The sequence below is a fragment of the Xenopus laevis genome, chromosome 5S (assembly GCF_017654675.1).
Source record: "Xenopus laevis strain J_2021 chromosome 5S, Xenopus_laevis_v10.1, whole genome shotgun sequence".
NCBI classification, from domain to species: Eukaryota; Metazoa; Chordata; class Amphibia; order Anura; family Pipidae; genus Xenopus; species Xenopus laevis.
The window spans coordinates 105,095,615-105,119,344 of NC_054380.1; positions in this window are offsets into that span (position 1 = coordinate 105,095,615).

A 23,730-nucleotide genomic window follows, 5' to 3' on the forward strand; every position below is an offset into this window, starting at 1 on the left:
TGGATTAAATTTTAATTGAAAGGGAATAAAGAAACCAAAAAGAAAACCACACCTAAGCAGGGCGGCTTCCCGCTTCTTGGGGTATCGATCTAGCCAAGGTGACATTGCTAGCACGTTCACCGGGGTTCTCAGTCCTACCTGGGATTGGGGGAGCTGGGAGGTGCTTGCCTTTTTTAAAACACCGAAGGGCTGAGTGGGCTCCCCCACATATGGAGCATTCATGCTTAAATTTGCAGGTGCCGAAAAATCGGCAGTGGCCCTCATTAAATAGCCAGCAAACTCCGGGCCGTCTGGGGGCCTGGCCTGTGAATGCCCAGCGGCCCCCGCCGAAAAGGGGGGGGTCATTGGGCCATCATGAGTCTGATCCACACATCTGTAGCCTTCATGTCCCAACCCAGGTCTGGTCTAAGGGCAAGCTTCCTCCTAAATTCTTCGTCATATCTCCACCAGGCTGAGCCCCCATGTACTTTGTAAGCCCCATAAATAAGGTCCTGATAAACAAAAAGCTGGGAACACTTATGCGGATGCTTCAGGCCAATAACACCTGCGAGTACCGAGAAGGCCTGAAGCCAATTTCCGAACGTTTTCGCCACTCTATGGTGTTTATCTTCACTTTTGTCATAATGCCTCTCTTTATCGACTGTCACTTGATCAGGCGAGAGAAGGGACCAAATATCAATAAAATCGTTTTTCCAAATTTTTTCCTTGATCTCAGCTGACAAGTGAGAGCCCAGCGGGCTAACCCCGCAAAAATATGCATCTTTGTATGTACTTGCAGATGGTAGTTCAGCTGGTGGAGTAGCGGCCGAGGCATCTAATCTGCCTAAGATTTGTTGCAGTGCTAGAAGAACCTCGCTACTTTGTTTACTAGTACCCACCCATGCCCCGGAACACTCATACTCACCTGATCTAGAAGGCAGGGGGGTAGTAGCAGTAGCACTCAGCTGTTGCACTCCGGTGTCGTCCCTACGAGAACTGCGAGACCGGCGGGAAACCCGGTGTGTTTTGCGCCGTTTTCTGATGAAGCGGTCCTCTGAACTCCCATGTGAGGAAGAGGCAGGGGAATATGCAGCCGGTGACTGTGATGAGGAGGAGTGATGGGAAGCTGGAGAATGGACCCGAGGCGTTCGGGCTACATGCCTGACCCGCCCAGTGCTGGAGCACGGGCTATGCTGTCTATCGACCCCCCGCCGGGTATGGCCTCGCTCACCCACATAATCACTACTGTGTGCAGGATGGAAAAATGGGGACATGTCCTCACTAACAGGGGAATGTGGCATATGCCTAAGTGAACCCCCCTTACAGGCATTATCCGCGGTGCCATATAACAGTGGGGAGTCACTATCCCCTACAGAATTTACAGAGGGGGCATTAAGAGTGGCTGGGGCTAAAGTAATCATTTGCCCAGCATGTGTGTCCTCACATGCTGTGTGGCTGTGAGAGACTGTAGGGGGGGGGGGTGAATGGCGTCTTGCGCAGGCAGAGGGATGCGCACAGCAAGGCGCTTCCCTGACTGCGCCCTGCAAAGACGTTGCGGCTGTGCCTGAACTAACGGCACTTGAGGAGCCGCTGCAGGAGGAGCAGACGCCTTTGCAGTAGCAGAGGTGCTGCGAGCGGTCGCTCTCTTATGAGCGCCGCGTGTGTTGGGCCTTGGAGGGCTAGGGCTGAGGCGGGAGGGGGGGCGGGAACGGCGCGCAGGCCCTGCAGCGGTCCGTCTAGTAGCAGGCCTGCAGCGCCCTGTACCAGGCAACAAGGCAGTGGGGACAAGCTCAGCCAGGAGCTCTTCCACCCAGCCTGAACCTTGTTGCAGGACTCTGTCCCTCACCTGCTCTGCCAGCAAGTCTGCCATGATGGGAAACTGGACACGCTTCTGGGAGGGCAGCTCCACCAGCGCTCCAGGATCCAGGGGGAAGAGGAAGCAGGTAAGTAATTGCCAGCATATATACACACCCTCCCCTTCTACCCCAACCTATCCTGCTCTAACCACCTCCCTGTTAACCAATCCCCTCCTCTGCCATCCCTCCTCCCAGTCACTGGCACCCTCGCTACACCCTTTGGTGCCCTCGATACTGCACGCCGTATGCAAATTTGCCAACGCTAGCGTAACTATGAACTTCACCAGCGTTCATTACCCTGTGTGCAACTTCGGATCTTCGTGAATTAGCGTTGTCCAGGAGAATTTACGCCAGGCGAAGTGTTGCGATGTGCGCGAAGCCAGCGCTGGTGAATTTTCGCCGGTAAGTGAATTTGCCCCAATATGTTAAGTGATTTTGAGGATATGAATATATTTTAGTGTAATTTCATTACATACCAAATTGATAACATATGCTTCAATGGCAGTAAAGTCTTACCCCATAAAAAGTGAGTTGTTGACCATATTAGATACTGTAACTCAAGTGGAATGTGTTAGACTTGAATGTGTTCACCCGAAAACCCTGAATTTTTCCCGAAAACTTCGGGGTATTGCCAAAAACCCAGCGCACATCAAAAAATCATTGGGACTTCTCCCATTGACTTATATTCAACCTCAACAGGTCTGTGATGCCAGATTCTGACTTTTCCCATCCTCAGGGTTTAATAAATTCTGAAAAATTTGTGATTTTTTTTATAAGTCTGATTTTATAAAATAAAATCACGAATTATTAGTGATTTTTGCATTCGGAGTATAATAAATAACCCCCTTAGCGATGCAGAACTCTCATGCAAACTGCACAGCATGAAACAGCAGCCTGTCTGCACTCCTGGACAGTCCCACACACACACACTGGTGATGGCTGAATGCTGCAGCAGGGGTGCTTTAATGATCTCTCTCTCAACCCCTTACATTTGGCTCCAAACCCAGGCTCTTTCTGGATCCTCCTCTTTTTCCCAGATGGCCTCTGGGGCTTTCAGCCACTCCCTCACTCCGCTGCCTGTAACCGGGCTCAGTGATGTCAGAAACAGAGTATTATTTATTTTGGCACTCCAGGTGAAGACCAAGCTTCCTCCACCTTGTTTACTAATATAACTCGTTATATACTTCTGACTTGAGCATATCTGAGCAGTCCAATACCAGTAAACTGAGGATGGACACCATGAGTAAATATGATGTTTTCAGTTTCCCCCTCAACCAAATGTATGGTGAAATGGAATGTACAGAAAAGTACAATATATATATTGTCATGGGGGAGACAAATCACATAATAAATATATACAGAATCATAGGACAAAGAGCTCAAGTGCTATGTGGTAAGAGACATAGACCCAAATTCACTAAGCGCCGAAGCGCCTAACGCTAGCGTCAATTCGCTAGCGTTGGGCATTTTCACTAACGAACGCTCGCGTAAATTCGCTAGTGTTACTTCGCACCCTTACACCTGGCGAATTTTGGCTACGGACGTAACTACGCAAATTCACTAACGCACACAGTGTACTGAACGCTACCTTTTACACTAGACTTCCTTCGCCACCTCAGACCAGGTGAGGCGCAATAGAGTAGATAAGGATTGCTTCAAAAAAAGGCCAATTTTTTTCTAAAGTCCCAAAAAACGCTGGCGTTTTTTCTATATTATGGATGCTAGGCTGAAAAAGATCTTAATTTTTTTTGGGGCTCCCCTCCTTCCCCCCCTACATTTCCTAACTCATGGCAACTTAACTATACAGTGGGCACATGTGTAGGGCAAAAAAAAAATTTTATTTGATGTTTTGAAGGTTTCCCAGGCATTTGTAGTGATTCTACGTATTCCTCCATTGAAATTTGAATTTGCCATCGTATGCAAATTAACCATCGCTAGCGTAACTTCGCTTCGCTTAGCGAATCAACGCTAGCACAACTTCGCAACCTTACGCTACCCCTGTGCGCAACTTCGGATTATAGTGAATTTGCTGAGCGCTGGCGAAACTACGCCTGGCGAAGTGTGGCGAAGTGCGGCGAAGTTGTGCCTGGCGCAACACACGAATCTTAATGAATTTGCCCCATAGTGGGATATAGTGGAACAATAGAAAGTTGATGTGAGTATATACTGTAGAGGGGTCAGTGTGTGTATGTATCGATGCTGGGTTTCATTTGGAGGGGTTATACTTGAGGGACTTTGTTTTTTTTTAACTCTATGTAACTATGTAAGATATCTCCTGTTATTGTATTCCATGTATGCCTGTTGGAGGTACATATGAATGCAAACAATAAGGGAAACAAGATAACAAAAATGCTGCCTTTTAACTAAAGAATAGACATATAGGGGTTTATGTAAAAAAGGCTAAAGATTGCTACTTGTCTCGTAACAGATATAAAGCAACTCACATGTAACATTTAATTTTAAGCTGCAAATTTAGACTTTGCATTACTTTATTATTAGCCCAGTAATATCTTAATGTTTTCCTAATTATTATCACCTAATCTAGTAAAAAAGAATTACCTTATGCACTGTGCTGTTGGGAAGGAACACGTAACTAAACATTTAGTAAACTGCCTCAAGGATTCTTCTTTAGAAGTCTTCTGATTGAATTTTAGGTTCACTTAAATGTCTTAAGGTTTATGATTCTTACCTTCCACGTTCCCTACTGCATCTTTTATCGCCATAATGGATAAGATAGGATGAGACAGGTTGCTGCTCACGGTAACAATCACATTTCTTTCTGCTCTAGGAAATGTTATATTGGCTCTTTGATGCACATAATTGTGCTGGTAATTATGTGCTTCATATTTTATTTACGATGCTATTCTTTAACTATATAAGAGTCTGTTTGTTTTATTACTTTGTGTAATTATGTTTATGACTTTATCTGCAGAACTCTCCTTCATTGATTTTTCTCTGCAAGTCTTCCTCCATCCAACTGGTCTCATGGAACCTTCTACGTGATTATGTGATCCTTATGATTGTAAATCCTATTTTATTTACTTGTTATAGTTCTATGGACATGCAGACCTTGTTTATGTCATTTACAAGACCTAACAACTTGTAATGCTTTATTCTCTAACATGATGCCGATTCACTGAAAACTGACTTTGTGGTATTGCAGGCTGACGGCGTTCCCATTGCGTTTCTATAAATATAATACTTCAACAGCATCCATCTAATAATCAAGTTTATTTCAACTGATTATAGCTTAGTGATGAATAAAGTGATAAAAGGAAGTGGATTTATTATTAATGTAGCTTTCACTTCACCCATATGAGGAGAAATTACTGTTTATTATAATTGCCAACAGTAATGAAAGGTATCACTTTTGTTTTGTTATTGGCTATATTTCTTTATTCTGCACAGCGTTAGTTCATTGAATGAAACCATGATTTGCAGATATTAATATTTATTGACTGATGTAGCTTTCTAGCAGGTGGAGCATGCAGAGAAAACAAACTGTAGAGAAAGATGGCATTTCTGCAAATAATTCAGCTCCCTCTGTATTACTCCTCTACCTTTAATAAAATACCTTGGAGTCAGTTGCCTCAATAGATTTCCTAACTAGCGATGAGCAAAACTGGCATATTTGCTCTCCTATACCAAAACAGCAGCCTTGGAGCAACTCACTATAGGAGGCTTCTCAGTAGACTGATAATTAGTTCTGCCAGCTCCTCTGAAGCTCTGTGGGTCAGACAGTTACAGAAAGTTCTGTTTCATAGTTACATAGTTAAATCGGGTAGAAAAAAGACCAAAGTCCATCAACCCCTCCAAATGAAAACCCAGCATCCAAACATACACTCTTCCATACCTTCACATAAATTATATATACCCATACCTATACTAACTATAGAGTTTAGTATCACAAGAAATAATCCAAGCCATTCTTAAAGGCATTAACAGAATCAGCCATCACAACATCACCCGGCAGTGCATTCCACAACTTGACTGTCCTGACTGTGAAGAACCCCCTACGTTGCTTCAAATGAAAGTTATTTTCCTCTAGTCTAAAGGGGTGGCCTCTGGTACGGTGATCCACTTTATGGAACAATAACTCTCCCGCTAGCTGTCTATAATGTCCTCTAATGTACTTGTAAAGTGTAATCATCTCCTCCTCAAGCATCTTTTTTCCCAGAGAAAACAACCCTAACCTAGACAGTCTACCCTCATAATTTAAGTCTTCCATCCCTCTAACCAGTTTAGTTGCCCTTATTGTCTGCACTCTCTCCAGCTCATTAATATCCCTCTTTAAAAAAAAACCCATAAGGGGTGCCAAAAACCATAAATATTTCTTAGTGAAATCAATAGGCAAAAAGTGTGTTCAGCACATGCCCTATCCATTCAGCTCATGTTGAAAAGGGGTGTATACTGTCCCTTTAATATGTCAACAAAACTTGATTTTATTTTTTTATGATCTGCCACATTTGTTTCCTTATTAATGCTATTGTATATGTGTTTATACTTTCTATGCTGCGTCAGTCTGTTCAGTTAAGAGACATGTTTTTCAGAAGCTATTTAATGGCTATTTGTCAAAGATTAGGTAGGGGGAGCTGTAGAGACTAAAGGGGCAAGTCCTTGAGCAGGTTGATGAGGGCAAAGAGTCAGTCTGGATCAGGTGCAGAACAGGACGGAGAGGGGGAAGATCAGGACTGGACTGGACTAGGCAGGAAGAAGAGGGCAACGACTCAACAGGAACAGACTGGACAGGAGTGGAACAGGCTGGATGGGACAGGACGGTGCGGGCGTAGATCAGATCAAACTGGGGATAGAGTGCAGAGGGAGACTGGAGCGGATAGCAAGACAGGAGCAGAAGGAGACTAGAGTGGATAACAAGAGAGGACTGGAGCAAGAGAGGACTGGAGCAAGATAGGAGTGGAGCAAGATAGCAAGAGAGGGACAAGGCAGGGTCAGAAAGCAAGAATCAGGAACAGGCGAGACAAGGTCAGTACAAGGTGAAGTCAGGGCAAGGTGGAACAGGAAGCAGAAATCAGGAACAAGCAAGGCAGGGTCAAGGCTGGGAAGGTACAAGATAAGGTAAAGCAGGACAAGACAAGGACAGGCAGACAAGGCGGAATAATAAGGGAAAAGGGGCAAGAGCTAGAAGTACCTAGTTCGGGGCGCTGCCGCAGTACTAGGAAAAACCATGCAATGCTCTGGCAAGGAGTGGTCTAAGTGCTGCTCTTAAATAGGGAAGAGTCAGTCCTGATTGGCTGATTAAACTAGGCAGCAGCTGGGTTGGGCTGTAGATGCCAAACAGGCTGCAGCTGAGCTGGGGCTGGAGAGGCCAATCAGGCGGCAGCTGGGACTGCAGAGGCCAGGTTACACATAGCGAGCAACCCTACAGGCTGCTCACCTGGCCAAATGGTTAAGGTATCGAGCCAGAAACCCAAAGGTCCCCGGCTCGAATCCCAGCAATACCTAACACTATTATCAGTATATTATACAGTATGTTACATCTTTCTGCTCCACTGGATTTCTTAATAACTTTTTTTTTTTATTTGTTTGACCAACCTGTTTGGTTGAGATCTTATGTATCCATAGCTGTCAAAACTTATGCCATTTGTTATCTTCCATGATGATGGATGGTAATATTCCTGCAAGTTATCTTGCATCTACTATCTGTCTTATTGCAAACATTCAGAATATGTTATTCCAAAAGGCACTTGGTGGCACCGATACAGTCATCAATCAGCAAACGAAAAATAATGTATTGGACTGCGCTGCTGATTAACTATTCTCCTTGTTTTGCCCTTTGCTTTTTTATTTTATGTCAGCCTTGTTTTATGACAACAATGAAACTGTTTTGAAAGGCAAAACAACAAGCTGGTGTAGCAACTATAGTGTTTGTACCTATGCTATAGACCCTGCAGTCTCCCAAAACTGCACTTGCTATTGTACGTACACGTTGCATCATTATGTATTGTAGTACTACTTGTGTATGCATCAGTGCAAATAAAAACAATGCAGTTATACAGACAGGCAAGAATGCAATAAAAGAATATAAATAAATAAACAAATACAATTACCAAAGTGCCAACATTGAATCACATGTTATGAGAGAGCTCTAGTAGAGAATCAGGAATCTTTACTGAGGAAGTCAGGGTTGGAATTCCATAGACAAAGTAACAAAAGAGAGAGGGACAGTGGCAATGGAGGCTGGGGTGTGGCCAGGTATTGGCTTTTAGAGGAATTGAGTAGTTGACCAGGAGAGATGGAGATGTAGTGAGGTGCAGAGACATGAAGGGCTGTAAAAATCATGATAAGAAGTTCATGTTGTTCTTTGTTAACTCGGAAGCAATGATAAAGATTTCAACAGTTGGTGCACTGGTCTCCCTTAGATGAAAGAAGAAAAATTCTAGCAGCAGAGGTTTATACAGACTGAAGTGGGGAGAGGTGGGAGTTAGTCCAGACATGGATGAGTTTCTTAGCTGTTGCTTATGAGCGAAAGGGACACATCTAAGTTGTTAATTATGTAGGAGACTAGTTTAGTTATCCTTTATTCAGGCAGCCCCCTAAGGTTTTGGCTAGCAACATGGGTCCTAATTTAGAGTTTTGGACACCCAAGTGTTGTCCTTTGTTATAGATGGGAAGCTGTTCCCCTTTCCTATGTTCATGTTCTCCTGGGAGTTCTATAACTCTTATGTGAATCCTTCCAATCGAGCATTTTTATGTTTATGTTTAAGAACCACTAGCTCTGATTTCCTTATATCAACCTACGGTTTGACACCCTGCCTCCAACATATGCAAGGGACAACACCTGCAGATTAAAGAGTCACATGAAAGACTTTTTGGTAAAGCTGAAAGCCCCATGAGCAGCAAGCATGACCATTTAACAATCACCTTACAAGTGCATGCCATGATGTGAGAAAAAAACTGTATTGCCTGAATCAATTTGAATCAAATGAAAATTGAGCATAGGACTGGCCAGATATGGGATGACTTTGACGTAGTTGGCCAGCTTAAATATATTGCAATATATGGACAAACAATCCCTGTTTTGTTTAAAGGGTAAGGCATTTTTTAGTAGCAGTATGCACAAAATGTCTCTGTCTTAAATATATTGATAATGGGTTGAGTGCAGAGGAATCTTGTATTTGTCTATATGTATTTTGTGGTCACACCCTCATTGCACCCCCGCCTAATGATTTTAAAAACTAGTGGTGAGCACAACTTTCCCTTGTTTGTTATATATATATATATATATATATATCATACGGGTGCTTGGTCAATATAATAATATATATATATAATTTTCAAAAGTCACACATTTATTTATTACATTACAGTGCCTCCAACGTTTCGGCCCGCATTGGGGCCTTTATCAAACGTTGGAGGCACTGTAATGTAATAAATAAACGTGTGACTTTTGAAAAACGGACTGCTGGTCCTCTTCGAATTTTATATATATATATATGAATACACAGAATACTATTTAATCAAGCAGAGTGTGGATTTTTCATTTGGCAGACACTTCATTCATACAAGACAGATCATCAATATTTACTGAGAAAAGGTTTCTGGTTTAATATACATAAAATGGTGATCAAATAACTGTTTTTTCAGATTTGAATCAGGAAGAAATTTCTTAAAAGAGCATTTGCCTTCTGCTCCTATGAGAGTTAATCCACATTACTCAAACCCTTATCCAGGGCTGCCAGTATTCTGCTGTAACATGAGTTTCTTTGTCTGTAGCACAAGTGGATATTGGGGCAGATGTTAGAATAGATGTCGTTCCTGATAATGGAATAAATCAAGGTTAAAAAAATTCTCCCAGTTCAAATCTCTGCCAAGGACATCTGGTGAAAATGAGATCATTTTGGGTGTTTTTATTTTTAACACCAAAAACCATTATCCTTAAATCAATGTCTGTTTAATGAGTTACAGTTATGTACAGTTATATATTTGCAACTCTGTTTACAGTATCCTGGTAAGGGGTAATTATGTAATGGATAAGCGAAAGATAAACGAAAATGGATAAATGAAATAACTTTTACTCTTACGTCAGTCCTCATGAAGGTCATGTTTTCCCTCTACATTCCATAAAAAAACTGGCTGAAAAGTAAAAAAGTGTGTCTTCTAACACTACAACTCAAACCACTTTGCTGTGATGATGTCCTATGGCCATTTTCATTTATTTTAGGTAGATGTGCCCATGATTTAAAGAAATTGTTCAGTAGTGTAGTGAAGTTGTCTTCTGTTCTCTTATGTTAGACTTCCACTCACTCCAGCCTTTATACATTACATTTTTGGCTAACTAACTTTGAAACATTTTTTATTTTTCACAGCTTATCTATTTACCCAGTTTTTATTTTCACACTGAACTGTTCCTTTAATGCCGTGCAGGCTTTATTTGGGTCTGGCACATCACTAATGGGATGGATGGTGGATCCCCACACAACTCCTCCGCTAGAGACCATAGAGTTTGTATTTGTGCCTTCACTCCCAAAAGTATCAGAAGCTTCAAGAACCACATGTATAAACTTACTCATAAGAGATATTCTAGTAAAATACAGACCTAATAAATAATAATCTGGAGGAGAGAGATGCATGTTTATGCTTGAGAAGTTGCATTCTGACACCTAAGAACAATCTGCCTGAATATTATTCCAGCTGTATAAATACCTACCCCAGGTCTCAATGTTGATGCTTTCTTTTATTGTGTCCAACTCCACTGTATACATAGATGAAAGGAAATGATGCTTGCAAATGTTTGTAAAACAAATTGGTTTTAATTGCATCCCAAGTGCTCAGTAAACATTGCTGTCCAGGAAACGTGTGTGCTCTCTTCATTTCTAACACCTTTAAAAGGTTATTGTATTGCCTTTGTAATAAAAATATTAAAAGTATTGGTCTGCTTTATTCATTAGCAGCCCCACTGAGTACCCCAAACATATATAACAGCACACCCATCAAGTACCCCAAACAGCTGATATAGAGGCTCCATGGAGTACCCCAATCAACTGACATAGCAGAACCATGGAGAACCCCAAAGAGCTGACACAGCAGCCCTGTGGAATACCCCAAATGGGTTTCAAGCAGCCCTGTGAAGAACCTCAACAGCTGACAAGGCTGACGCATGGAGTCACCCATACAACTGACACAACAGCCCCATAGTGGACCCAGCTGCTATCAGCCATACATAAAAAGGTCACTAGATATAGCTGTGTAGCAAAGACTTTGTAAAGCCTTAGGTTGAAGACACACAGAGCTACTAGTAGCACTTGTCACTGCTACATAATAGACAATAGTGATAATTGGCTTAGCTAAGACATGTGTTTCAGCAGAGGCAATTCTCAGTATTGTCTAGTGCCGGAAAAATGTGAAACTGCGCTCATTTTTGATGCCAGCATCCGTTTTTGACGCTGGCGTCCGTTTTTTTGACGCCGGTGTCTGTTTTTGGCGAAATTGTGCAGGCAAACATATTACAGAAAATCCAGAAAATATCACGAGAGGCATGCGCCTTAATGTATCATTGGGATAAGCTTACCGCTTTCCCAGTTGGGTCCGGGTGCATATGCCCCAGACCTTCAGCATATGGGAGTACTTCACAACACATCACATTAGGCAGGCACCAATCCGGAACATCCAATGAAAGTAGATTCCAAGAGCCAAAAATATATATAAAATATAATACTTTATTTTACATCACATCTATAAAAGAAGAGTAACGGCTGACGCGTTTCGTGTCACAAGGACACTTAATCATAGCCTATAGCAGTGTGTTTTTTGGCATTTTGTAGCCACAACAAGTAGCTGCTACTAGTACCTCTGTATGTCTTCACCCTAACAATATTGAGGTCCCTGCCCCATAGAGCTTACAGTCTAAATGGGAGGGTAATGTACAGCAACAGACCGGAGGGATATTAAATGCTGTAAATTACAGTGGGTAACACTGCCATAAATTCCAGTTCAGGTGTATTGCAATGAGTAAAGATTAACATAAACTGTTTTTCTTTTTCTTCCAGATTATAAACGATAAGCTTATATCACTATATCACTTCTGTATGGAAAAGTAATTCATCCACAGAAATAAATAGAGAGCAATGTAGCCTGCAAAGTCTTCATTAATTGTTCCCCATTATTCCCCTAGTTTTAGCCCAAAGCCACCAATTGCCATTATATAACAAAACTTAAGTACCTTAATGCCTGCAGCCTGTTTCATTCCCTGAATTGTAAGACGTGAGCGCTTCTGATTTACAAGGCTACTGCCTCCCAAATCGCTTTAAGAGCAAAGCCCAAAAGCTCTACTTTTTGTTGCTCATTCTTTACTCGGTTGTATCTTTAGTTAGACAAGTAAAATAGGGCATGAAAGCCGAATGACAGCAAGATTAAAGTAATGAATCCAGGGGAACTGTTATCTAACATTCATTAAACAAACGGCAAAACGAAAACATACAGAAACCATTTTTTATCTTTTGCTTTTTTTTCGGAATGATAAAGGCAATAACAGAAGTAAAATGTCAAGAGATCAATATTTCACCAGTACATTATTGTGTAGCCTCCAGCTTACACATAACCACAACATACAGTGAACTGACATTATTAAACCTTGTCAAGGCTTTTATATAGGATTCCATTTTACAAGGGAGGTTTCCTATTAAATATAATATTGTTGATGGCAAAAACAACATTGGTACTTAGAAACAAGCCAATGTATTAATGTATAGAAAATGTGTAAGCATCACATACGTATAGCTAATTCCACTGCTGGCTTGTAGTTGTACCCCTAAATATATAACTGCACAAAAATATAATTTGCAAAAATATCTGTGGATCTTCAAGCATCAATGTAGACTTTATATAGATACAGTACAGATAACGCTAAGTCTAATTAAACAGATGGAGGGTCTACAGGATTTGCAGATGAGTGGCAAGGGCAATAACTTTCCAGGACAAACTTCACAGGTCAGAATGAATGCGCATGATCAATTTTTGTACCCACATAAAAATATCTTTAGATCTTTACATTCAAAAATATTAACCAAACATAGCTTTATTGGTAGCTTATATGTTCCTGTTTTTTTATATATTCCTATTTTTTATATATATATATTTTCTTGGATACCTAAGGACATTCAAGGACAGCAAGAATAATGTTCTTGTCATCTAATTGTAAGTGAAGTTCAGGGAACTGCAGCACACTAGAATTTTTGATTGGCTTAAAACTAGACATCTGAAGGCCTACTGTAGGTAACACCTGTCTAAAAGAAATATATTGTATTACTACTTCTACTCCAGGCAGCAGCATAGTTTAAAATTAAACTGGTCAGTTCTTGTAATGTCAGTTTATAAACGTCATGGTGCTAGTACCATGTTTTAAAATGAAATCCCTGCTCTGGCATCCCTTCATTTTGCTTGGAACCATATAGACTGTAGGCTGCCGCTGTTCTGTTGGGTACGGGGCCAGACCCAAGCCGTGATAAGTAAGAATAAGGGTTAGTACAGAATACTCCCACTTACCTGAGGGACACACCCCACCTGCTTGAAAGTCTAAGGACTTTGGCCTTGCCGATAGGAACTAACTTCTGGATGGCCAGTTTGGATGTAGTGAGCCTCTATACATGTATTCCGCATGAGGCTGGACTAGAGGCTGTAAGACTCTCACTTGAGCAATATGATCTTTACGATGGTCCCCCAATACCGTTTGTGATGGAGTTACTAAAATTGGCTTTAACCATGAATTATTTTCGGTTCCAGCATGATTTTTTCCTACAGGTGGCAGGCACGGCGATGGGGGCGGCGATGGCACCCTCATACGCCAATTTGTTTATGCATCAGTTTGAGCAACATTCAATTGTGCCAATTTACGGGGACCAGATACTCTTCTTCAGTCGGTACATCGATGATGTCATTATCATCTAGGGGGGCACGGAGGAAGAGTTTCATTTGATGGTTCAAGAGTTGAATGCACTAAACAGTCCAGTTAAATTTACCCATGAAATCCATACGGATCGATTACACTTTTTAGATATAGAATTGTGGAGACAGGGTGATCATGTTGAATTTACATTGTTCCGTAAACCTACAGACAAAAATGTTTTATTACAGTAAAACAGCTGTCACCCAAGTTCAATGAAAAAGTCATTGCCCATATCACAATTCTGTAGGGTTCTTCGGAACAATTCGGATCCAGACCTGGCTGAACAACAACTCAGAGGTATGTGGGAACGATTTATCGATCGGGGCTATCCCAAGCCAGTTTTAGAACATGCACTATCTCAGGCGAAACAGAGAGTGGCAGCTCCAAAGGTAGGAACGAAAAATCACCCTAAAATTATTTATAGCACCAAATATACGAGTGGATCTAATAAGACCAAAAAGCTGATTAAGGATCATTGGGGCATAATTCAGGCGGATGCGAGCTTGAGAGATGTGGTCCCTGGGGATCTTATGACGTGCTACCGACGAGGCACTAACCTTAAAGATCTTCTGGTTAAAACAGACCCAGTAGGGTGTTATTCAAGTAAACGGAGTACTTGGCTTCGTAATGATTTACCAGGCTGTTTCAGATGTCCAAATTGTACCTCTTGTAGATTTATGACACCAGGTAACAGTTTTTTACACCCACAAACCGGTAAACGGTATTTGATCAAACATCATATTACCTGTACAACCACACACATAATCTATTTAATAACTTGCCCCTGTGGTTTGTCGTATGTGGGGAAATCAGACCAAACACTGCGTTTACGCATGAACGGCCACAGATCTGCCATTAGTACTGCATTTCGAGATGGGTTCACCAACAAGCCAGTGGCAAATCATTTTCTGGAGGCCGGCCACAGGTTACCTACATTTCGCTATATAGCCATTGACCATATCCCCCCACTTAGGAGAGGGGGTGACAGGTCAAAAATTTTGCTCCAGAGAGAGGTGTTTTGGATCAGGAAGCTGAACACTCTGGCACCGACAGGGTTAAACGAACACTGTTCTTTTTTATGTTTTTTGAATCAACGCTGAGGAGATCTGGGCAGGCAGCCAACTATGTTGTAAAGTAACTATATATGGTCTAGTTATTGACACAGTTGTAAAAGTTATTGATACATTTTTTGACATGATAGTGACAATTGAATAGTTTTGTTACTTTATTACCAGGAATGTAGCCTTAAGTAAAGCTCTAGTCTGATGGAAGCACCAATATTGTCCATAGTCTGACATGGTTTTTATGGGTAGCACAGCCCCCACAAGGGGAGTGGTGATCCTGATCACATGGGTCATTCTAGAACACGGGGTTGGGTGAGTGTAATTGGTTTTAGCTATTTATTCACAGAATTTTTTAAATGTTGTGTGTATGGTCTTGAGAAAGGTCTTAGGCAAAGACCGAAACGTTGACCTGTTTTTATAAGATGTATTAAATAAAGAAAAGATTTTTTAACCCTTCAAAGGTTCCTGGTGTGCACCTCGCTCTTTTGATATTTTAATTATATATATATATAGTGAAGTTCAGGGAACTGCAGCACACTAGAGTTTTTGATTGGCTTAAAACTAGACATCTGAAGGCCTACTGTAGGTAACACCTGTCTAAAAGAAATATATTGTATTACTACTTCTACTCCAGGCAGCAGCATAGTTTAAAATTAAACTGGTCAGTTCTTGTAATGTCAGTTTATAAACGTCATGGTGCTAGTACCATGTTTTAAAATGAAATCCCTGCTCTGGCATCCCTTCATTTTGCTTGGAACCATATAGACTGTAGGCTGCCGCTGTTCTGTTGGGTATGGGGCCAGACCCAAGCCGTGATAAGTAAGAATAAGGGTCCTTGAGGGGGGCAAGTGTTTAGTTTTAAAAGTAAGAACAATACCAGCAGCGAATGATATAGTTATCCATATTCCCACTACACCCTGAGTTGTGTCATTGCTCTTTTTAATCCAGTGTCTGCCTGAGAAGCTAAACGAACTTTCTAGCCAATCTACAGGTTTGGATAGTTGTGGGTTTTATGGAGAGTAGAACAAAAAAATCATTCAATAGATTTTTTTATATTCAATTTTAAAATCTGACATGGAGCTAGACATATTGTCAGTTTCCCAGCTGCCCCCAGTCATGTGACTTGTGCTCTGATAAACTTCAGTCACTCTTTACCGCTGTTCTGCAAGTTGGAGTGATATCACCCCCTCCCTTTTTCCGCCCAGCAGCCAAACAAAAGAACAATGGGAAGATAACGAGATAGCAGCTCCCTAACACAAGATAACAGCTGCATGGTAGATCTAAGAACAAGACTCAATAGTAAAAGCCACATCCCACTGTTACATTAAGGGTAAGGACACACAAGGAGATTCAGGGAGATTTTGTCGCCTGGCTACTAATCGCCTGGTCTTATGAGCAACTATCTCCCTGAACTGCCTCAGCGTTTTTCCCCATAGGCTACAATGAAAAGTTGCCTGTGTTAATGCACACGCGGCGATGCGTTTTCAATAGTTGCCTGAAATTGCCTCACTGAGGCAACTTGGGCAACTATTGAAAACGCATCGCCGCGTGTGCATTAACGCAGGCAACTTTTCATTGTAGCCTATGGGGAAAAACGCTGAGGCAGTTCAGGGAGATAGTTGCTCAAAAGACCAGGCGATTAGTAGCCAGGCGACAAAATCTCCCTGAATCTCCTCGTGTGTCCTTACCCTAAATGGATACTGTCATGGGGGAAAAAAAAAAATTCCAAAATGAATCAGGTAATAGTGCTACTCCAGCAGAATTCTGCACTGAAATCCATTTCTCAAAAGAGCAAACAGATTTTGTTTATATTAAATTTTGAAATCTGACATGTGGCTAGACATTTTGTCAATTTCCCAGCTGCCCCTGGTCATGTGACTTGTGCCTGCACTTTAGGAGAGAAATGCTTTCTGGCAGGCTGCTGTTTTTCCTTCTCAATGTCATTGAATGTGTCTCAGTGGGACATGGGTTTTTACTATTGAGTGTTGTTCTTAGAACTACCAGGCAGCTGTTATCTTGTGTTAGGGAGCTGTTATCTGGTTACCTTCCCATTGTTCTTTTGTTTGGCTGCTGGGGGGGGAAAGGGAGGGGGGTGATATAACTCCAACTTGCAGTACAGCAGTAAAGAGTGATTGAAGTTTATCAGAGCACAAGTCACATGACTTGGGGCAGCTGGGAAATTGACAATATGTCTAGCCCCATGTCAGATTTCAAAACTGAATATAAAAAAATCTGTTTTCTCTTTTGAGAAATGGATTTCAGTGCAGAATTCTACTGGAGCAGCACTATTAACTGATGTGTTTTGAAAAAAATGTTTTTTCCCATGACAGTATCCCTTTAAGTAGGAGAAATAACAGCCTGTCAGAAAGTAGTTGCTGGCACAAGTCACATGACTGGAGAAGCTGGGAAACTGACAATATGTCTAGCCCCATGTCAGATTTCAAAATTGAATATAAAAAAATCTGTTTGCTCTTTTGAGAATTGGATTCCAGGGCAGAATTCTGCTGGAGTAGCACTATTAACTGATGCGTACTAGGCACAAATATGGAGTCAGAGCTGCACCCACCAAATTTCTATCCATTAATTCATTTGTGCCTTGATGCACTGCTCTATTCTTGCACTTTGTACTGATTTGTCACTTGTTCTTGCTTTTGATATTGATGAAATAAAATTAAAAAGGTTATGCATATTTTCCTAAATTAACACCTTTGCTGCTTGATGAGCATATGATACACACCAACAGCTTCAAAGAGGAAGACGCATTAATTAGACCTGATACCGAGCTGCTTATATTGTCATACAGCCTGTTATCATAATCCTTTCAATAATCCACAAGAATGTCTGATTATACAGACACTGCACAAAACAAAAAAATCCAAATTATCATTGTAAAAAAAAAAAAAGCGTAGGAAGGAAGTGACTTTGATAGGCCCTTAAAAAATGATACGGATGAAATGGTAAAACAGATAGGGTTAGAAAGCTGTCTGAGGTTAAATAAAACAAAAGATTCTGTAACCAGTTTTCTGGAAACAGTTTAAAATGCTGCAGACTTTATGGAGAAACAGTAAGAGGTGTGACGCTGATTGAAGGCAATAATTGAATCAACAATTGTTACATCCTGTACACTCACTTCTCAAAGCTTTCTCTAAAAATCTATTAGAACAGGCAAAAGCAAAAGGTCATTGTTATTGAACTACCATACCATTATTTCTTGCCACTCTATAACATCCTCAGTACGGCGAGAGAGAAAAAGAGATGGGAACCTGTGAATGTGTACAAAACAAGTTTGGTCATAAAAGGGGAAATTCCATGTACAGGTAAATACACATAAATGTACAATATTATCTGAATTTATTTCTCTTAGCATTTTGGAGACTCCTGTTCAATCTGCACTAGGGATGCACCGAATCCAGGGTTCAGTTCAGGATTTGGCCAGGATTCGGCCTTTTTAAGTAGGATTCGAATTCGGCCGAATCCTTCTGCCAAGCCGAACCGAATCCAAATCCTAATTTGCATATGCAAATTAGGGGCGGGGAGGGAAATCGTATGGCTTTTTGTTACAAAACAAGAAAGTAAAAAATGTTTTCCCCTTTCCACCCCTAATTTGCATATGCAAATTAGAGTTTGGATTCAGTTCGGTATTCGGCCAAATCTTTCAAGAAGGATTCGGCGTTTGGCCGAATCCAAAATAGTGGATTCGGTGCATCCCTAATCTGCACACACACAAATTCAACCAAAGGAATTGGGACAAGTGTAAGCATACCTCCCAACATTTTTGAAATAGAAAGAGGGACAAAAAGATGTGCCACACATAGCGCAGAAACATTTTTGTGACCACACCCCCTAATTACCACGTTCTTTTGATACATTTTGGCAGGTTATGAAAGTTTAAACACATTTCTGTGGTTTTGATGAGTTATTACAGTTTTGCTAATGAAGGTGAATTGCTCTTTAAGCTGAAAGTCACAGTTTCCCCAAGAGACCTGCTTATTTTAAATTGTTACAATTGTTTCTTTGCTTATCTTAAATTGTTACAAAAGTATCCAAGTGCACCTACCATGTATTTTGGGCTCTCTGCCAAAAGCCAATTACGTTTTAGAGATTTTGTAACTTTTTTCTGGCTGTTCAGTGCAGGAGATCAAAGAGAAAGTTGGGACAATTCAGTACCATTCTGGGAGTGCGGGTTGAGCTGTCAAAATCAGGACTGTCCCACAAAAAACGGGACAGTTGGGAGGTATGGTGTAAGTAATGCATCTGGCTCACAAGTATCAACATTAAAAACAAATTAGACATTCATGAAGTTTGAACTTTACAGATGACTCAGACGGAGGATTTGCAGATGAAATGGTTTTAAGCTGACACTGAGTCATACATTGCAGCTTTGTTCAAAACACGTTTTTTTTTCCTTCTCACATTCTGAAAAAAAGTAGGAATAGGATGTTTAATACCAGACAGGGCAGACTTTTTAAAAATGAAATGTATGGCTGCACAGCGTGTCTCCATGGTAATGAGGACCAAAACAAGAGCACATCAAAACAAGTTACACCATTTCACTGCATTAAATATACTTGTCTCGTGTAAAGGTTATGGTACCACTGCTAAACCAGAGATTAGTTTCCCATGAGGAATACATTATAAATGGGTAATTATCATCATTGTCACCTTCAGACTTCTCAGGAGAGCCAATAGAGTAAATGTACTGGAGAAGGTCATCAGAGCCAGTGATATATAATGGCACATAGGATTGTGGCATCCAATGAGGTGCCTTGAAAATAAGAGTGTCTATTTCTTCGCTCATTAATATCAATTAATTACTCTTTGGTTAAAGGTGTTATGAAGGAGAGGAAAAACACAGTTAAAAGGGTTGTTCACCTTTAAATACATTTTTAGGGTGATATTCTGAGACAATTTGCAAATGGTTTTAATTATTTGTGTTGTTTGAGTTATTCAACTTTATATTCAGCAGATCTCCAGTTTGCCGTTTCAGCAGTCTGGTTGCTAGGGTCCAAATTAGCCTAGCAATAATGCATTGATTTGAAAAAGAGACTGGAATATGAATAGGAGAGGCCTGAATAGAAAGACGAGTAATACAAGTAGGAATAACAATATATTTGTTGCCTTATAGAGCATTTTTTTTTTTAAGATGGGGTCAGTGAAAGCTGGAAAGAGTCAGAAGAAAAAAGCAAATAATTAAAAAACTAAAAAAGAAAAATTTAGACCAGTTGAAAAGTTACATAGAATTAGCCATTACAATACTAAAAGTTAAAGATGAACCACCTCTTTAAGTTGCACCTTGATTTTACAGAATATGATTAAAGGCATACTGTAATGGGAAAACATGTTTTTTCCAAAACGCATCAGTTAATAGTGCTGCTCCAGCAGAATTCTGCACTGAAATCCATTTCTCAAAAGAGCAAACAGATTTTTTTAATATTCCGTTTTGAAATCTGACATGGGACTAAACATATTGTCAGTTTCCCAGCTGCCCAGGCACAAGTCATGAGACTTGTACCTGCACTTGAGGATGGAACTACTTTTTGGCAGACTGTTATTTCACCTACTTAATGTAACTAAATCATTCTCAGTGGGACTTGGCTTTTACTATTGAGTGTTGTTCTTAGATCTACCAGGCAGCTGTTATCTTGTGTTAGGGAGCTGCTATCTCGTTACCTTCCCATTGATACCTTCTGTTGTTAGGCTGCTGGGGTTGAAAGGGAGGGGGTGATATCACTTCAACTTGCAGAGTGATTGAAGTTTATCAGAGCATAAGTCACATGACTGGGGGCAGCTGGGAAATTGACACTATATCTAGCCCCATGTCAGATTTCAAATTTGAATATTAAAAAATCTGTTTGCTCTTTCGAAAAATGGATTTCAGTGCAGAATTCTGCTGGAGCAGCACTATTAACTGATGTGTTTTTTTAAAAAAAAAACATGTTTTGCCATGACAGTATCCCTTTAAATGCTAAAGCTTAGTCCAAAAACCTGGGGATAATGTAATAGTTTTGCTACTTGTCCTGTAACCCACAGCAACCAATAAGCAACCATTTGCTGGGCAGCTCTTTGCAAACACATATCTGATAGGTTGCTATAAGCAAATTTGAAGGAAAACTATACCCCTGAGCAGCATAGGTCTTTATAAAAATATATTACCGTATATAAAACAGCTCATGTTTAAAACCCTGCATCACCTAATAAACTATTTTCATAAAAAATATACTTTTTTAGTAGTATGTGCCATTGGATAAAATAGAAAGTTGCCTATTTTAAGAAATACGTGCGGGCCCTGGGAACATACAATCCATGGTGCACACAAAAAACAAAGGGCACACGTATATATTAGGTCACATGAGCTAATTAATGGACAAAGTTCGGTCTTTTTCTCCACCACTTCTTCCTGTTACAGTTAGAGCTGCTCCCCAACCCCTTGGATGTTGCTTTCAGTGGCCTCAAAGCAGTTACTTATTGAATTTCTGGTTTGGAGGCAAGTTTTGGTTGCATAAAATACATGTGTACTGCAAACAGACCCTCCTGTAGGTTGAAAGTCCACATGGGGCAACCAAAAAGCCAATCGCAGCCCTTGTGTAGCACCCCTTGCATTCTCATGTTGCTCTCCAACTTTTTTTAAAATCTGAATGTAGCTCACAGGTAAAAACAGTTGGGACCCCTGCTTTATTGTCTCACAGTCTAACTACACAAGCCCTTTCATCTCGGAATATTCTCTTTCTAGCTGTCTGTCCTTCCTACAGTTTTGTGATCTCTGTGATCCTTGATTGCACATCTGTCTTTAAGCATTCATTTGGGTTTTTCTCCTTCTTTTAGAGATTGGAAGTAAGAGTTGCTAGTTGGTTTTCCATTGCCCAGATATATGCCTAGCATAAGCAGGATTTTATTTGAATTAAAATATTGGGAAATAAACAACAAACAGAAAAATACAGTTCAAACCCCACCCACCTATACTTCCTACCTTCTGAACAATTTTAACTTTTGATGTTTCGGTTTAGTCCTAAAGTAAGTCAAAACATGCCTAAGAAAAGCCAAGTGAACAAGACAGTCCAGTGGATAAAAAGATAAACTTTAGTTCATATTAATCAAAAAGTAACCCAAAGCTTTTTGACCCCATTTACAGGGATCTTCATTAGGGGAACATGCAGAAAAATACAATTGTAGACCTTTTCTGTTCCCCCCCTGACAAAGACCCATGTAGATGTGATTGAAACAAGCCGGGTTACTTTCTGATTAATAGAAAATAAAGTTTATTATCTTTTTATACAATGGATTGCCTTGTTCCCTTGTCTTTTCTAACATTTATAATTTAATGTACAGTGAACACCCAAATATACATACTCACTGTGACAATCAAATACTCTTGTGTGATGTCTAAGTTCATGGAAAAGCTTGCCAAGAAGACCATGCAACATTATACTCTAAATCAAGTGCCACCACCTGTGCATCAACGTTTCGGGGGGATTAACCCTCCCTCCCTCCATCCTGATGAAGGATCCCTCCCGAAACGTTGATGCACAGGTGGTCACTTTAAATAAAAGGGGTAAGCTCCCCACCTGCAACATACATGGTGTTGTGCTATTCTCTTAAATCTTCTATAGGGATGTCGCGGACTGTTCTGCGGCGAACTTGTTTGCGCGAACATCGGCTGTTCGCGTCCGCCGCAAGTTCGCGAACGTCGCGCGACGTTCGCCAATAGGCGTTCGCGTCAAAATCGTTCGACCATTCGACCATTCGGTCGCTAAAATCGAACGCTTTTCGTTCGATTCGAACGAAAATCGTTCGATCGAACGATTAAAATCCTTCGATCGTTCGAATCGAACGATTTTCGGATGTTCGAAGTTCGCGAACTGTTCGCGAACTGTTCGCATTTTTTGCCGGTGTTCGCGAACGGCGTTCGCGAACACATTATCGGCGGTTCGCTACATCCCTAATCTTCTACACTGACTAAAGGTGGCCATAGCCGTAGAGATCCGCTTGTTTGGTGATGTCGCCAAACGTGCGGATCTCTCCCCAATATGCCCACATTGAAGTGGGCAATATCGGGCTGATCCGAGCATGGGTCCTAGGGCCCAACAATCTGATCATAATGAATCTGATACAGGCGGTCGGCTCGCGGGACCGCATAGACGCACAGATATGGGCGCGATCTGACGGGATTTTTTTTATCCTGCCCGATCTTGATCTGGCCGACTTTCAGCCAGATATTGATCGGGGAAGCCCGTCGGATGGCCCCACGCACGGAGAGATAAGCTGCCGACTCGGTCTGTCGGCAGCTTTTATCGGCCCGTGTATGGAGGACTTAACTCAGAGTTTGAGATCTGAAAAGCAGGAAGTAGTTCAGGCTATTGTGTTAGACACCACTCAATGGAGGTGACAGTGTAACAGGAGAAATCTCGGCTCTAAATCCCAGTATTCCACCCCCACCTCAAGTGTAGCAAATGACTAATCAAAACGTTGAGTTACTGGGAAAGAGCCAGGAGGCAGCGCTGCTGCAAAGCGTGTTTAATCACACAACATGTTTCAGGCTCTCTAGGCCCTTTGTCAAGTGTAATACAAAAACAGTGAATAGAAAATGTATTGCCTGAAAGAGGAAGTTCTGCCCAAACTGGGAGTGTTAAATGTCCACAGGTGAATCGTTTAGGTATAGCGTCCATGTTAATTCCCGTTATCCAATTCAAATATATCACAATAGTGAAATACACCTATAAATAGACATTAAAATACATTTAAAATCAAGGAACTGCCAAATACAGGCCTCTATGTCTATTATGTTAGACTCCAGCCTTTATACATTACATTTTTTGTCTAACTATATTAGAAACATTTTTTATTTTGCAAAGCCTACTTACTCAGTTTTTATTTTTACACTGTACTGTTCCTTTAAAGGACTCCAGCCAGTTTCGTCTTGTTCTTAGCTGCG